Here is a 13,376-nt window from a genome sequence, read left to right as displayed (position 1 = left end):
AGAGAGAGAGAGAGAGAGAGAGAGAATAAACAGGTGCGTGCAAGTGTACTTGCAACTTAATGACCTTCGTGGGGTGGGGTGGGGGGGAGGCGGGGGGAGCGAGCCCATCCGGTGGGAGCCACCGTTTCTCCCCAGAGACCCCGCATCCCTGTCCCTGGGGCTACCCTCCAGCCCGGCTTGCATCTGGGCCGAATATGTGCACGCAAAGGTTAATTCTCTGCCTGCCCCCCATAAATTACGCATGACATGTTTAGCTGGGCTTCCTTATATGGAGAGCGCCGTATTTCAGGCCGGTTTGCCTTTTTGCCAAGTTTACAGGGCGGAAGACGCCCTGCCCGAGAGGGCGCCTACCCCCCGCCCCCCACCGTTTTGTGGTGCGTCACTCAAAGCTGTAAGAAAAGTAAGTGCAGGCGCCGTGCTCTCTGGGTGGAGCCGCCGCTGGCTGATTGAATTGTTTCCTTGAGAGGGTGAAAGGTAGGAAAAGTAGTTAGTACTTGGGCTCAGGTTTTTAGAGAAAAGCAGGACAAATATGTACAGCGCTCCCTCCTTCCCCCGTTTTTCTTTTTTTCTTTTTCTTTTCTTTTCTTTTTTTTTTTTTAACGGAGCGGGAATCTGTTATTGGTAGTCATGTGTCATGTGAGAATACTTTGATTCCGGAGCCTGTAACATGAGCAGGTATATATGGTGGAGCTGACGCTTGCCCCGCACACAGCACTTTGCAACTCCAGGGCTGTTGCCAGAAGAGCAATTGTGTTTCTAAGTCTCTCCCGGGCCGGGGGAGCCTTAGGCAGCTGCCGTCCGTGTGTCTGTGACGTGTTTCCGTGGAGTGGGCTTCCCTAGGGTTCAGGGTGAGCCAGGAGCTGCCCGCAAGGTTATTGCCACTGCCTCGGCCCTGCGTGCCCACCGGCGCAGGCAAAGCGCTAGCCAATGGCAGGGTAAACTCTGCCATCTTCTGAGGGATTGCTTCAACAAATTCGTGCACCGAGAGGGAAGTCGCGATGAGTGCCCCTGGCTTTGCAGGCCCTCTGCAGCGCGCTTTGAAATACTACACCGGTGTGCACGGGGTTCCTCCCTCCCGGGGGGTTTGAACACGGTGCCCGTTTATACACAGGGGGCATTTATCACCCAACTGTTCTACACCAGCGCAAGGGACCCACAGTCCTTGTTATCTCGGCGTGGGTGCCTGAGAGCGTTGATGTGTCTCCTTGCCTCCTTGAGATAAAACATTATCAGCCAGACAAGTTAAAATGAAAGTTAAGGAGCGTAGAATCCGCCCTAAGAGTATTGAGCTCAAAATGTAGAACGCCTGAGGGGTAGTTACAGCCAGAGACGCTGAATAAATACCATGATTTGGTGGCCCGAGAAAGCGCATCGTTGTCACGTGTGTCTTTGCTTTATTAGAGTTGGTGGCAAGTACAGCTCAAAACTGTTTTTGTGAGGAACCTACAGTGGTCTGATTTTTGTCTGTGTTCTGTATTTGCATGGGAGTGAACGTTTGATGACTGTTAGAGCTCACAAGATGTAGACATAGTTTTTCGTTTTGTTTGTTTAATGGGGGGGGGTTCCTCTCTGAGGACTACAAAGGTTGCCTTTTGTGCTTGAGGGAACAGGTTGGGTCAGCACCACAAAACCTGTTCACCCATCCACCCGCCTGTAATTACAGTGTCATCCAAGACATAATCATCAGGCCTTATTATTACCGAGAGACTCAGGAAAGCTCACATGTGCTCAGTTTAGTTTTCCTCCTCGTGTGACTAAGAACACATTCTCGTGCAGACACACATCAAGTGTGATGCTCCTCTCTGCAGCTACGCCAACAGAGAATCCAAAATGGTTTATGGTTTGAGATATTGTTGCGTGTGTTTACATTGCCACATTGGAGGCAAACTCCAAGTTGAATTCATTGCATCTTGATTCCAACATTCTGTTTTCCTCTGGGCACAGAATTCCTATGCAATGAAATACTGGATTCTGTTCCAGAAAGAGAACAGAATATTCCAAGGTATCTCCTGGGGGAGAAGGGGGAAGGGGGGAGGAGGGCAAAGTGTAAAACTGTATTTCTCATTGAGGAAGGGTGTGTTGCTTCATTATATAAAATTTCCTATCCTCCCTGTAAGCAAAACCAAACTGTCCTTGCATTTATCATTGTCACCATACATTAGGCCTGTGTTGGATGTATCTATTTATGGAAACAGAGAGAATAGCCCGGCTGCACCTTCTGGCTGGCTGCTTTGTTAGAAGATGCTCGGATTAGAGTTTATCTTAGATCTTGGCTTAGAAGAAGCTGAAAAGAATAGGTGGTGGGGTTTCTTATACTCTAAGAAAGAGAGTATGGGCATTAATAGGTGGGCCTGGGGAGTGAAAGGAGGAAGTGAGAGACATTAACTTAAATGTTTGGCTCAGTATATAAAATCCTAACAGCAGTACCAATCATCCAGGATGTCACACAAGAAGATTTTTAAGTGTGTGGCCCGTTAGGCCAAAAAGCTTCATCTTACTGGCAATCTCGAATGTCCAGTATAGTAGCCACTGGTCGCTTATGGCTGTTGAGCACTTGAACAGTGTGGCTGGTTTGGATTGAGATTTACTTTAAGTGTAAAATACATACTGGATTTTGAAAACATTGTACAAGGGGAAGGATGTAAAACATCCGATTGATATTTTTATATTGATCATAAATATGTTGCAGTGATAATATTTTGGATATATTTGTTCCAATAGAATATATTATCAGGTAATTTCACCTGTGGTTTTGTTTTCTTTTAACTTTTTAAATGTGGCTATTAGAAAACTTAAAATAACAGATGTGGCTTGCATTACATTTCTGTTGGACAGTGCTGTTCTAGAATAAAGGCGGAGAGCCGTACTCTGGGAGAAAGCCTACAGAGCTTGCTGGTCAGAACACAATAAAATGAACTATTATTTTTTTTCAAGCTAACGCAGTTTAGTATATGTAGAAGTTCCTCATCATTCTTATCCATTGTAACCCAAATTTGAGAAAACACACCACCTAACATCTATTTTTATTTCCTCACAACTACTGTTTAGTTTAGAGATTTAATGGTGAGGTAGGAATAACACAGAAAAGACTTATAATTAGGGGATGAGTGTTAACACCTCTCAAAGGCCAGAATAGAGTATGATTGCTACTTAGGAACATTTAGAGACACTATAGTTATCATTGTCCCAAAGTTACCAAACATGAACGAGTCTCTCAAATTTATTTTAGAAAAGAGCTTTCAGTAAATAACAATTATCTCCAAATGCTTAATATGTATTTTCCTTTGCTATGACTTTCTTGCCTTCAAAAATAAAAACACCAAATAAATCCAAACTCCTGACCAAAGGTTAACCAAAGATTAATGAATTCACGGTGATGAGAAATTTGCATCTGTAGGGAAGAGGGTATTGTTTGAAATGTTAGAAAGGTAAAAATAGGTTTCTGCGGCAATGTTATGGGCCTTGAAGAATTTCTATGCACAGAGAGGTAGCTTTATAATTCGAACACGGCCTTGAAAAATCATCTGACTGGTAAACAAAGCACAATGGCATAGGTCCTGGAAGCATTCCTTTTAGATATTTTCGTAACCGAAGTACATTTTGCCATGCACAGTGAGAGTTAGGCTGGAAAAAAAAAGCAGTTCTTTTCTAACTGTATAAAGTATGCTTACTTTTATTTCCTTGAAGGATGCCAAAGATGTAAAACAGGAAGGATATAGTGGGTTTTTTGGGGGCGTGTGTATGTGGGGAGCAGATTTTATTGGGAACCTCAGAAGAGTTGCCTTTGGCTGGTTGTCATCTTGAGTCTGTCTCCCACTATATAAGGCAGAGCTGCCATTAGTGCCGACACATGTTTGGAGCGTGAGGAAGCCAGGATCCCATGAACACTGAAGATCATTTTTGATGAGTCATGAAGCATGCTCACTAATGATTGCAGAATTAATAATTGCAAAGCAAAGGACTCAAGAAGAGCTACTGATAGATGACATTTCATGTCTCCCGACATAGGTTGTATTTTTAGATTTGAAGTAGGGAAATTGATTTGTTTGTGGTATTTTTCATATTATAAAAACATACATTCCTGTAAGCATTACATCTGTACCCTTGGGGAAACACTTAGCAAATACACGGTTACAGTTTTCTACATACTATTAATTAGGTTTTTTTATGATTCCAGTATATCTCTTTGAGATAATTATTCATGTTTAAAAATTATATTTGACACTGGATTTCCTATATCTGTAATAATGATAGATTCACATTTTGTTTGTTTCTGCCTTGTCTGATTTAAGAGAGCATTACTTTTACAGTGACCTTTCAGTGCTCTATGGGGATAGATAACTCTCATGGAAGTAGAAAGATAGTCTGGGGTGGGTGGTGGGAGTCAAGTTAAGTGACAGAAAGAATAGGAGGGCACAAGGCCTGCTGCGGGGGAAAGTTGTTGGGAAAAGCTGGGAGCCATTGACTGAACTTGCCACACTCAGTATTCTCCAACCCAAGACCCCTGTTGATATTTCTGCTTACTAAATTTTAGTTTCAAAATGCCTATGAAGAGATTCTTTTCTCGAAACCGGTTTGGCTCAGTGGATAGAGCATCGGCCTGCGGACTGAAAGGTCCCAGGTTCGATTCCGGTCAAGGGCATGTACCTGGGTTGTGGGCACATCTCCAGTGGGGGATGTGCAGGAGGCGGCTGATTGATGTCTCTCTCTCATCGATGTTTCTGACTCTCTATCTCTCTCCCTTCCTCTCTGTAAAAAATCAATAAAATATATTAAAAAAAAAAAAAAGAGAGATACAGCCATTCCTATAAACACTACTAGAGGCCTGGTGCACGAATTTGTGCATGGGTGGGGCCCCACAGCCTGGCTGGCGATTGGGGCCAATCGGGGCTGTCTCTCTCCCTGATGGGAGCCCAGGGCTGATCAGGGCGGGCTGGCAGGAGCCGGGGGAGGGACCGCAGGAGGTTGGCGGGCTGGCCAGTGAGAGGGGCTGCGGGAGGTTGGTTGGCCACGGGAGGTTGGCTGTGGGACTGCACTGACCAGGGGACAGCTCCTGAGTTGAATGTCTGCCCCCTGGTGGTCAGCATGTGTCATAGCGACTGGTCAACCAGTCAACCAGTGGTTTGGTTGTTCGGTCGCTTAGGCTTTTATATATATAGATACTTACGTACATTTGTTTTGCAAGCCAGTCTTTGTTGCAGTGCAGGTATTACAAAAAAAGACCACCAGGGGATCATGTGTTTTGAAAAGTGAGTGACTCAATACTATTACCATTTTAAATTATTCTATCTTTATATATTTATTGCATTTCTGTCTATATCTTGAAAGGAGTAATAGACTTCAGTGTGGGGAGGGGCACAGGCAACCTCACAATGTATAGATTTAATTTTACCAGGCCAGATCCGACTAGATGTGTAGCCTGCATAAAATCATTGACTCTTTGTTCCTTAATTTCTCCAACTCTGAAATTATAAACATAAATAATTACTACTAGTAGAAGCTGCAACTTGTCATACATTTTTTTTTTTTTACAAAATATCTCATCTAATCTTTTACAGCTGGAAAATAGGCCTTATGACCTTTATCTTAAAGATTAAGTAGCATGACTAGATAACACTTTTTGTCATTTGTAGAGCTATGAGTCTTATTTATTTTTTCTTTATTTCAATGTCCATATTTTTAACCATTTTTTTTTGTCTTGCCTTCAATGCTATATAAAGAATAGTGAGGATGGTAAGAGCTATTACAGCGATTTCTAACATTTTGGACTACTTTTTATGTGCCAGGTTAAGGTTACGAATTAATTCCTATATTCCTCAGAACAACCCTATGATATGGGTACTATTAATATCATAGTTTCACAAATGGGGAAGCAGACACAGGCAAGTTAAATACCCAAGGTGACTTAACTAAAAGTAGCACAACAAAGCAGTGAACCAAGATAGCCCAATTCTAGAACCCATGATTGGATGTAAAAGAATAAAAATAGATTTAAAAAATACTTGTATTGGGTGCTGTTAGGAGATTGAGACCATCAACATTTTGGAGTATTCTAGTCATGTTTCCTACGGTATTTAAGGGGACTCTAGAAGAATGGGTAGAAACTAAGAGGATAGAACGAAAAGGCATTGGCGGGGAGGATGGGCTGTTAGTAGGTAGGAAGAAATGAGGAATCAGGTGGGAAAGGGAAATTACTAACTACATTTTGGAGGACATTGGAGAGCAGGTAGTATGTTTGATACAATGGGGAACATAAGACACTTGGTTAGGCAAGCAACCTTACAGGAGTTATGTTTTAGCACATTTTATAGAGGAAGAATAGGACACAGATAGCGTGAAGTAGAGATTGTAGAATAGAGATGAGGGACTAAATGAGGGAATGAAAAAGAGGCCATGTATGGTGGGGTAAAAGTGACAGGCTTAGGATCCATCGGATGTAGCAACTGATTAGAGGTAGACATTAAAAGTGATGGGAGGCCCTAACCGGTTTGGCTCAGTGGATAGAGCATCGGCCCCGCGGACTCAAGGGTCCCCAGGTTAGATTCTGGTCAGGGGCACGTACCTTGGTTGTGGGGCACATCCCCAGTAGGGGGCGTGCGAGAGGCAGCTGATCGATGTTTCTCTCTCATCGATGTTTCCAACTCTTTACTCTTTCTTTAAACTTTAATGTTATCCCTGTTCATCATATTGATACTTGTGAGATCTTTTATTTTTTTCAATAACTATATTTTAAAATACCAGCAAGAGAAACACACTTCAAATTATGTTTTATCAGGAACGAAAGCTTCCATAGGAGATACATATTAAATTCTTAAAACATTTCGTTTTGTGTCGAGCTCTTTAAAGCACAGGATCTGACAATAGAAGATCGCCAAATTCTTTAACCCAAACAGGCAATTCCAAAGTAAGCATGATTTCATCTTTAGGGGTAGATTGTTATTTGCTAGGAAAGGCCTCATTGTTGGCAGGCAGTCCTGGTCTCACTAATGTTCATGCAGAACACCAGGGTGACCTAGTCTCAGCGATGAACCAGGTGGCAGGGAGATGCATGATAAAACAAGATTGCAATGTACTCAATGTGCTTGATGTTTATACCTCTCAGCCCTTGCTATTTTAGGGAAGGTGTCAGCATAACCGTCATATTCTTTTTCCTGGACAACAGAATGATTTACATATGGGGATAAATAAGCAGTTGCATTCAGTTCACAGTCACCTGGAGTTGTGAAGATAGTTATATTTCAAGGCGAATAGAAGGCTTTATAGGACACTCATAGGTCTTTTTACCTAAGGCCATTACATGCTTTTGCAAGTAAATGGCTTAACATCTAAGTAGAAAATATCATAGCAAAGGTAGATAATGTTATATTATGTTTAATATTTATATGCCTGTTAGTATATTGTGAAAGCCACACTTGGAAATGTCTTTTTCTGTTATTAGACATTCTTTCCACCTTATCTGGATTTTGCTTTGTATTATAAAGATATGGTAAAAATCTGTTTTTGATGTTAAGGTAATAATTAGAAAATGTTCATTTTAAAGTAACTAAGATTAAATATTAAGTATTGTAACGAAAACTTCTTCTTTGCCTTCTGTGTTCAAGATAAATTTTACTTCAAATTACTTTTCAGCCATTATTTGAGTTTCAGTGCTCAAATATCTCAGGGAAAGCTGCATTATCAACTTAGTGGCATTCACTTAAGGTATTTGGTCTTAAATACCCCATCCAGAGTACTCTAAGAATTTGGATGAGCATAGCAAAAGTGAACATCAGGGAATACAAGCAAGTCTTTGATTCAGGTGTAGAGACTCTCAGAGATATTGTATTACCTTTCCAAAAAATAATTTGAAATGTCCAGAACAATAATTGAGGCTATTGGTAAAATATATACAAATAGAATTCTGCATACTGCTTTCTGGGGGACCATATGTTCTGAAAATTGCATGTGGGGAATGACTTTGTCAGAGAAATAGAGTTTTGAGGGTTGGACTTTTAAAACCAATACTGTTTGGGGAGCAATTAATATAGGAAGAGATTGTGTCTGTTTGTCAGTAATGGAGTATAAAGTTTAACTGCGGAGGTCTTTTCACTTACTAAGTTACTTTACTAAGTTTAACAATAAGGTGATATAGTCACTTCATCCATCGTGTTCTGCGTAACAGTTAATTAGCAAACCTATTTTGAGCACCTGTTAGAGTTAAGGAAGAAGTTCCAAAGAAGAATTACATAGTTTATATTCTTTGACATGTAACTGGCTTATAATTGGGGAGAAAGATGAGAAATTGACCTATAATTGACATGTCGTTGGTGAGAAAGACAACAGAAGTTCACAGTGTAATTGGGTATTGCTGCTGTACAACTGAATACCAAAGGAGGAACTTTGAGCCTTTGTGGAACTGAATGGTCAGGGCATGCGGCATGGAGGAGGTGACACCTGACGTAGGTAGGAAGTTTACACGGTCTTCGGAATATGGAGAGAAACAGCATGAACAGGTGGAAATGATGAGGCTCCTTATTTGAGCATCTTCTCTGCAGGAGACATTGCAGGCTTACGTTCTTTTGGGAAACACAATCTCATCGTGGTGCTAAACAATCAGGGCACAGACCTATGTGGCAGGAACCTTCATCCTCTTGCTAGAGAGAAGGAAACAGACTCAGAGAAGGTGGTCTATCTGTCCAAACGCACATAGCCGGTGAGCAGTCACACTGGATGGCAGCCACGTCATTTCGCACTGAAAAACCAGAATTCCTTATTTCCCCTTGCAAACCTGCTAGGAGTGAATGTGGTATAGTTATGATCCAGTAACTTAAAAACTTCACTCATACAACATCTGACACATGTCAAGAAGGTATACATATAATATAATCGGTGGGCGAATAAAATTTTGTCTTTATGCTTTAAGGTTGGATTGGAAATGGCATGTCGTTTGACAAAGGCTTATACTCATTTCTGTGATTTCTAAAAAACAAAACAACAAACTAGACTCCCGTCTTCAGCAGCTATGATAAGGGCTTACAGTAGTGTGACAATTGCATTTGGCCCGTTTGGGATCCTTTTCCAGAGGAAGCTTTGCAAAGTCCCAGAAGATAATGTACTTTCTCACCAATAATGGAATGTCAGACCGTTTTCACCAAGAAACAGCAGGGGTGACTGCGGAGTGCATGCTAAATTCATTTGTCATCCTCACGTGGTCATTTTGTACTTTCCTGTTGCATCATTTTCACACACTGGCCTGTGCTCTCTGCCACAAGCGGCAAAGCTTATGACTTGAGAAGATAATGTAGGCATGGCAGACTTGTTTTGCCGGAGACACGGCATTTTGCTAACAAATTCCCCTCTTCCTAGAGTTATTTAGAACGCATACCAAGTAAAATTGTATATCGTTTAGAAAAGGACGATGGAAGAATCTTACGCTATTGCTTTTGGCCTCAGAGGAAAACACTCTTATTGAGTGGATATTTATTGAGTGCGGTGTCCTCTGGAGGATGGAGAGGCGAGTAGGATGTGCCCTGTGCTCAAAGCCGTTTCCTGTGTAGTGATTGAAATATTCACAAGAAACGTACGGGCAAAACAAAGTGGGCACGGAGAGCCAAGAATAGGCTGCCCGTGGGCAGAGTGTGGAATTTTCCTAAAACCATCCAGTAGACACGCAAACTCTTTCTGTACTTTGTATATTAGAGAGAAGACCACATCAACTCCTGATGTATTAAAGTCCAGTACTTAAGACATTTATTTTTCTGTTTGAGTATTTGATAAGTAAGCAGGAGCCAAACACAGTGTCACCCTAGACCAGGGGTTGGCAACTCATTAGTCAACAGAGCCAAATATCAACAGTACAACGATTGAAATTTCTTTTGAGAGCCAATTTTTTTAAAACTTAAACTATATAGGTAGGTACATTGCTATTAACTTAATTAGGGTACTCCTAAGGCTAAGGAAGAGCCACACTCAAGGGGCCAAAGAGCCGCATGTGGCTCGCGAGCCGCAGTTTGCTGACCACGGTCCTAGACAAAACAGAAGAGATTAATTTATTTCTGCTGCTGCTATTTTGGACAAAGGTGGTACATAGAATTTATCGGCGGAAGCTTCTTCATGCTCACGCCTGGTGAGATTAAAACACGCAGCCCTGACAGTCCAGTTTCAGAGCCTGCAACTTTTATGTTAACAGAAGAGAAAAAATCCATAAACGAGAGGTGAGCTGTATTTCACTTCAATGACAAAGGGTTTTAGATGTGCACACGGTGCTCTTTTTCCTCCGGCTTTTCTTCATGTGCAGGAAATAAAGCTGTACTTTGTGGGCGAGTTTCCAAACTCCCAAACGGTGACGGTGCAACGGTGCGTGCCCTGTAAGACCCCGTTCAGCTGCAAAGGGTTTGGGCTGTTCCTTGTGTCCAGGATTTAATCTGCATTCTAGGTTAGAAAAGTCAGGAGTGCTCTTTTATCGCTCACCATGACTCATTTCTACACATCAATGCTTATTTAAAGCCCACTGCAGAAAAAAGTTGATGATTGTATGTCAACTGAAATTTTCAAGAGAAATTAAGATTCAAGTTCTGCTTTTCTGAAGTGTACGGCCTAGAGCAGCCGTGGGCAAACTACGGCCCACGGGCCCGTTTGAAATAAATAAAACTAAAAAAAAAAAAAGACCGTACCCTTTTATGTAATGATGTTTACTTTGAATTTATATTAGTTCACACAGACACTCCATCCATGCTTTTGTTACGGCCCTCCGGTCCAGTTTAAGAACCCATTGTGGCCCTCGAGTCAAAAAGTTTGCCCACCCCTGGCCTAAAGAATAAGGTTCATTCATGGTGAAACAACGAAAACAAAACAAGAGTCATGAAAGACCAGACCATGAGCCATCCTCATAATTATAAAAATAGCTGTGTCTCTGGTAGGAACTTATTCTTTCATCTGTGTGACCGTGTCTGGCTCTTACGCGGCACCGTGAGATGTATGCGCTGCTGGCCCTCTCTAGTCCACAGGTGAGAATATGGAGGCTCCTCCAGGTTAAGGTCAGTTCATTTGCCCAAGGTCAAATAGCCAGGTACTCTGAGTGCTGAGGTCTCAACCCAGCAGTTTTGCTGTTTGTCTCCCTGAGTAAGGACACGACTGCAGGGAGGATATAGATTTGAGGTCTAATCCAGGTTAGTTTTAGAAAGACTACTTGGAGGAGAGAAAACGTGAAAGACAGGTTTTGAAGCCTAGTGGCCATAAAAAGGCAGAAGATGGAACAGGCTTTGACGCTCCACTGGCTGGGAAGGGAGGGCCGTATCAAATGGCCTTATCTGCCTCTGTGGTTTGCACACCTAATACCCTCTGCCCCGGCACTCGCCAAGATCAGCAAAATCTACTTTTAGACTCAAAATCATTACCACCTGTGCAGTTTCTGATGTCACTTGTGAATGACATAGCACTTTGCCAGTTGCTCAAGTGGATGGCTTTAGGTTGTACAGCGTAGGGAATATCTTGAACCCAAAAAGACTGTTGCAAATGCTCTTGTAATCTCTTCAGCTACAGTACTGGAGGCGTTAGGGCAATTAAATTCATTTCTTTCATCATTGAAAAACAGAAACCAGTTGCCAAAATAAAAACAATCAAACCTGTCATTGAGAATTGACATTCACTTGGAGATTTCTGATGATGTTTTCTCACTTTCTTCCCAAACTCTGGTGGAGTAATGAGAGCATGTCTGTGTGTGTCATGTGTGCATATATGTGCCTTATATACATTGTACGTGTATATTCCGTGAAGGATTATGAAGTAGTGCGTAAGTTATAGCTAAGCATGGAACAGAGTAAATATACGAAGTGAAGGAGCACATTCACCAACTAGTGTGAGTTTGTAAATTTGCTTTGAAATATTGTGTTTAATATCATTTTGTGGTTCTCTGAAGTGATTACAAATAGGGTTTGTGAAATTATAGTATGCCACAGATGCTAAGTAGAAACAAAAGACACTCTGACATACAAGCATAAATTTAAATACATTATTACCCTGTAATAGTTATTAAGCTTTGAGATCACTTGATAGATAGCATTATTAAGAAACTTAATCTGTGTCTTAATGAGTTGATTTTCATTGCTGTTTTCTTCCATTGACATTAAACTTTACCCTGTTCATACAGCAACAGGTTTGTTTGTTAATGACCTAACATTAATGGATTTAAAAAATAGTTTCCTGTCATGTACTAAGAATTCTCCTGCATATTTTTTTCTCCTGCATAATTTTTAAGAGAAATATTCCTTGCTGATGTACTAGTTTTGGGGGAAGAAAATTAAGCACCTATATTTCAGTTCACTGGTCCTCTGATAAATGAAGTATAATTAAGCATGCAGATTCTGCAACATTTGCTTTAATATTAATTTGGGTTCTTTTATATTCTAGGCACTGTGCTAGGCATTGAATATATAATAGTTAACACAAACAGATGCAATTATAGAGGTGCAATTATAAAATGTAGACATCTCTCAAACTTGAAATTGGCCATCGCAGAAATAATGACATTATTATGGTTCTTGTTGCCACAACATTTAAATACTCTTTTCAGTGATTAAAAAAAAATATTATTTCTAGAAGTCAGCAAATATGTATTCCCAAGCCTCTATTAAAGTTAGGCTTACCGCGTATAGGCAAAGTATTTTCATATCAAAGTGCCATTTTAGTCTGCTTTATGATTTAGCAAGAGAAATAGCATCACAAAGGAGAAGGCAGAAAGAGAAAACTCAGCTTTGAGTGGCAGCACAACATTGTGGGTTTAAAAGGTCAGGCTAGTGCAGGAGGCTCCAGTTTTGCCACTCAGTACCCAGCAGAAAGCTGTGACAGCCAGGGCTGATCCAGCTGAAAATATCTGCAGCCTTGGAAGCCTTGTGCATTTCCGAAGGTCATTTTGGCATTCGAGTGAGAACACGGATTCACAGGCAAGGTCGAACTGGACAGCCGGGCAAGAAGATAGGTTGCTGAACCCAACCATTGTACATTGTTAACTGCTGTAATGGGGTCTCCTCGTTCTGTGTGGCCATCTCTCATAGAGGACGTGTACAACGAACGCGCTTTACTGGGGTGAATTCTAACATCTCCTTTCTCTTCTGAAACTTGGCGTTGCATCTCTACCCTTACCTGGTACCAGGACAAATGTGGATTCATTCTATTTGTGCATGATGCATGCTACATCCCAAAAGGATCTGAGTCGGCTCACACCAGTCAAATGCTCATAAAATGGGACTATAAAGAAGAGACATAACAAATCAATTAGAAGGAAAAGAGATGAAACGAGTACTTGAGATGAAATCGAGCACTAAATTTATCTCTTCAGCTTCCTGGCAACCAAAGCAAAAGCTTTAGGAAGTAGAAAAATCCTGAGATTTTTTAATAAG

General features: G+C 41.3%; 1 protein-coding gene across 1 annotated transcript in view; it reads left to right on the top strand.

The window, feature by feature from the left end:
• The window catches only part of MBNL1 (muscleblind like splicing regulator 1), a 169,030-nt gene that overhangs the window by 426 nt on the left and 155,228 nt on the right, over positions 1-13,376 (top strand). The window lies entirely within an intron of this gene.

This window comes from Myotis davidii, unplaced genomic scaffold (assembly GCF_000327345.1).
Source record: "Myotis davidii unplaced genomic scaffold, ASM32734v1 scaffold245, whole genome shotgun sequence".
Taxonomy (NCBI): domain Eukaryota; kingdom Metazoa; phylum Chordata; class Mammalia; order Chiroptera; family Vespertilionidae; genus Myotis; species Myotis davidii.
The sequence above is the reverse complement of the archived record's forward strand: the minus strand, read 5'-3'. Positions and strand labels throughout refer to the sequence as shown.